This window comes from Coffea arabica, chromosome 5c (assembly GCF_036785885.1).
Source record: "Coffea arabica cultivar ET-39 chromosome 5c, Coffea Arabica ET-39 HiFi, whole genome shotgun sequence".
Taxonomy (NCBI): Eukaryota; Viridiplantae; Streptophyta; class Magnoliopsida; order Gentianales; family Rubiaceae; genus Coffea; species Coffea arabica.
The window spans coordinates 12784830-12789780 of NC_092319.1; positions in this window are offsets into that span (position 1 = coordinate 12784830).

Consider the following 4951-nt stretch of genomic DNA (forward strand, 5'->3'; position numbering starts at 1 on the left):
AATACCCTCACTATTTTAGGAAATTTCCAGTGTTCCGTTTTCGTCAGTTCATCCAGTTTATCATGTTTGTTCACTAGGATCCATGCTGTTTTAGCTTTTTCCTAAAACATAAAAGTTTTAGTACTCTGTTTAAGCTTTCCAACGCCTACAAGGACACCCTAAATGGACCTTGGTAACCTAAGATATGACCATTCCAGTGCAAAGCGGTTAAATAGCCGACGAGTGAGATTTTGGTTCTGTAAATTGAGGATTTGGCTAGGTTGCATTGGAAACTGGACTAAGTGATCTTCATGAACATTGTAGCCCTGTGTCTTACCTTCGAAATGGTATAATTTGTGCCTCAATCCGATAAGCGTAGCCTCGGATATGTTATTTCCGCATCCACACGTCAAATCTGTCTTTTGCTAGATTGTATTTCCGCACTTGTTATTACTTTGATTCTTGTTCTTATGATGTTATGAGCCTATGGAATGGCTATTGACTTGAATTTATGATATGTATGACTTTGGGATTGGCTGAGGAAAAATAATGAAGCTAAAATGGCTGGAAAATTAGGTAAACACAAAGGGCGTGCTGCCCAAATTTTCGCTCGAGGGCTAGATTTCTATTTGGCCAATACCATGACCGGCTTTCCATTTTAAAACATGATTTTTCATCCTTGGGCTCAAACAACCCTCTTCTTACTTGAAAGTCATCTTTACACGTTTTACTCCTAATTAGTCGGGTTTCTTTGTTTCCCTTAAATGTTTTGCTCGATAAACTGTAATATGTTCTCTTGTTCAACCTTAGGTTTCATTGGTGACTAAGGGTAATATCCGGAAGGATATTTTGCACGTTATTTTGCATAACTAGGTGAGTGTTCCTTGTTTGTTATATTCTCCCTGACTTCATGACTTGTTGTTGTTGTTTGATAATGTGTTAAGTGCTTTCAAGGATTTCTAAAACGAGTTTTCTAGGCGAGCGTGTACTTTATCGCGCTCGACCTTAATGAAACGTGAAATTTTCAATGATTTAATGATGGAAACATTAGTTGCGCATGATGTAAGCCTTTTGGCTGAATTGGGTCCTGCCCTTCGTTACCGATCGACTCGAGCCAGAAGCGGACTCGGTCGGGCGATATGGTGACCCTGGGTGAATTTGGTATACTCGAGTAGTCCGGCTACGTCCGGATGGGTGGAGTCCGGTCAATGTCCGGAAAGAGATGAATGAACGAACGAAGGCACGAGGGTTTTATTTCTCAAAAAGGAAATTTCAAATAATTGGAGGAATAAGGGGAAATGTCAGGGGAACGAACGAAAGAACGAATAGCTCCATGTGAGCCCGTATCCTTTTAATGAATGTTACTATTGCTTTCCATTGTAAATGTTTCTTGAATTATTGATACTACATGTTTAATGTGTTGAATTGATTGTTTGATTAGCTGTTCGGAACCTCACTGAGCTTTTAGCTCACCCCTTTAGTTTTGTTTTCCTTAACAGGGGACGGTGAGCAGGATGAGAGCATAGACTAGCCTAGTCTAGGTCTTTTGTTTCTTTTGTAATGGTTCTCGCCCTAGTGCTTGGCACGGGCTGGTTGTATGGTGAAGTGAGAACCTTTGTACATTTGATGGTTGTACTTCCTTTTGAGATAGCAATGTATATAAGTTTCGCTTTAAATTTGGATTGCTGCCCTATTTATTCTTGTGATTTATTCTGGATTTGATTAAGGAACCACTGAGTCCCGGCGAGGGCCGGGTAGGCAGTCCGCTAAACCCTTTGGTTCGCCTTAGGGGGAGGTAGGGCTGTCACAAGTAACAACACAGAATTTTAACATCCCAACAAGCAACAGAATGCAATCACAGAAATGCAAACCTCTTAGCAGCTTATGGAACCAGCATAATGAAAACAGCAGGTGAGCAAAATAATAACAAACAGCAACATTTTCTTCATATACTTGGAGAAATGGAAACTAATATGATGAAGCAATTACAAACCAAATGGCAAGCTTCAATGCTAACAAATGCAAATGAGTGTGGAGCTTTTGAATTGCTCTGTAACAGCTTTATAAGCTGCGGATTTCATGAGCTGTAAACCGTGATGCAGCAAAAATGAAAAATGGTCCCAACTAACATGGAACTCGCGGTTTCATGCAGCAAAAGAGAATAAAGCCCTTAATAGACTTAAGAGACTTAGGAAGTCGCTAGTAGAATGCAAACAAGGAAAAGAAGAAGGACCGCAATGTGGACATGCAAGTAATCAAAGGAGCAATGGGGGAAATACATCAGCCAATGGAAATACAAACCAGCAAATTTTTGCTGTCTTTAATTGTCTTTAAGAAACATAGTTCCACAGCAAACCATATCAGCAATTTTGCTCATCAAATACCTACTAAACCATTATCTAATGCAAAAAACAGCAAGAACCGACTCCAAAAATCCTTGTTTCTTTTCCTCACTCCAACTAACAAACACAAGCTAGCCAGAATCCACCTCACACGTATACAGAAAGATGCATGAAATCACATTTTTTTTATTCAAGACTTTGTTTAGGCATTTTATCAAACACTAAATGGGCATGAAAATTTCAGCAATTCCCTACTCAAATGAGGTCTCGGTTGGCCCAAAATTGTTCAATCAACAAGAGATTTCGGTCCAATTCAGCATATAAGGCACATACAATCCAAAATTGTGAGCAATCAACATAATTGCACGACAGACATGTTTTGAGATTTTCCAATGTTTATACTAAAATGGAACTGAAATTCAAAGAGGGAAGACAGCTTACAATGCTTTCTTGGTGAAATTCGCAGGCGGCAATGGCAAGTTGCGGTGGCGGTGGTGAATTCCGGTAGCAGCAGCGGCGACAGCAACTCCTTGCTGATTAGACAATGCTTGGTCTTTCCTTTGCTCTGAAGCTTTTTATAGCCTTGCTCCTCCGCTCTTCTCTGCCGCCGCGGCTTCCTCCCTGAATAGGTTCCCCATCTGGGCTTGTGACATCGACGGCCTTGGTACGGCCATCACCACTTTGCTCCGCCTCAAACCCGACGGCTTCCCTTTTGCTTGTCCGCCGTCTCCTTTCCTTATCCTCTGTTTTGCTCAGCCCCCGAACCTCTCCCCGTCAATTGTTCTTTTCCTTTCTTCCCCAGTTCACCGAAGCCCTCCTTTTCTTTTTGTTTTCTTTTCTTTCGTTGCTTTTGTTGCCGATCGAAACCCTAGCCGCCATAACTCCCATCTATTTTCTTCCTCTGTTTTTTTCTTCTTCCCCTTTTCACTAGCCCCTCTTCCGCCCTCATTTTTCTCTTCTGTTTCTGTTTTCTCTTTCTCAGCCGCCTAGCTCCCCAAACGAAAACTCTGATCCTTTTCCTCCTACTCTGTTTTCCTTTTTCAGCTACACCCACCGTCCGCCACCTATTTTTTCCTCCCTCTGGTTTTCCTCAGCTCCCCAGCCGTCGTATCCTATTTCCCTGCTCCGCCGCCCCTGTTCTGGTTCTTTTTTTTTCCTTTGGTTTTTTTTTCCTTTTCTTTTGCTCCCTCTTTTTCCTTTTTCCCACTAGCCGGTCATCCTCATTCTTGTTTTTTCTTTTCAAAATTCCTTAAGCCCCTAAGTGTCAAGACACCTAATCCCTTAGGTGTTGTATTGTCCAAAATACAAAGGGACACTTGTCCCAATGCATGCCTCCCACTTGCCATTTTTTTACTAATTTTCTTTTTCTTCTTTCTTCTTTTTTCTTTTTCTCTTTTCTTCTTTTTTCCTTTTTTCCTGAAATGAAGGCAAAATAAATAATAAAATAAAATAAAATAACCTAAAATTGAAACAAATAAAGCTAAAATCAAATAAAGTTTGAAAATAAAAATTTTGGTGTCTACAGTTTGCCCCTCTTTGTCTGAGTTTCGAAGAAACTTGAGATAAAGACGTAGACACCAAATACATACATGTGTTATTCGACTGCAAACTACTCGCACGACTGATGCTTTAGAAATGGGGACTGACCCGAAACAGGAAATTTAAACGGGACTGACCCGGACAGGAAATTTAAAATCGAAACTGACCCAAAACAGGAAATTTAAAATCATGACTGACCCGAACAGGAAATTTAAAATCGGGACTGACCCGAAATAGGAAATTTAAAATCGGGACTAGCCCGAAATAGGAAATTTAAACGGGACTGACCCGGACAGAAAATTTAAAATCAGGACTGACCCGAAACAGGAAATTTAAAATCGGGACTAACCCGAACAGAAATTGAAAGTCGGGACTGACCCAAAACAGGAAATTTAAAATCGGGACTGACCCAAAACAAAAATTTAAAATTGGGACTAACCCGAACAGGAAATTTAAATGGAATGCACACTAGTGGGACTGACCCATGTTTAGCGGCAATAAAGATGAAATGCACGCTAGTGGGACTGACCTACAGCTTGTGGCGATGTAAAACAAAACGCGCACTAGTGGGACTGACCCACGGCTAGTGGCGATGCAAAATGAAATGCTCACTAGTGGGACTGACCCACGGCTAGTGGCAGTGTAAATGAAATGCTCACTAGTGGGATTGACCCACGGCTAGTGACGGTGCAAATAAAAATGCTCACTAGTGGGACTGACCCACAGCTAGTGGCAGTGCAAATGAAAAATGCTCTGACAATCGGTCAGTAGGATTAAACCCGAGCCTGCCGTGATGAAACTTGATTTGATTTTTGATTTTTTGATTTTTGATTTTTTGATTTTTTTTTCTTGATTTTTTTTGACTTTCGAGAAACTTTCCAAAAATAATTTGTCTCAGTATGATGAATTGGTCGGTGGGATTAAACCCGAGCCTGCCATGAAAATCGGTCAGTGGGATAACACCCGAACCTGCCTTGAGAATCGTTCAGTGGGATTAAACCCGAGCCTGCCATGATAATTGATCAGTGGGATAACACCCAAGCCTGCCTTGGTTGCACAAAATCCAGACCCAACGGGATGTTGGTGGCACA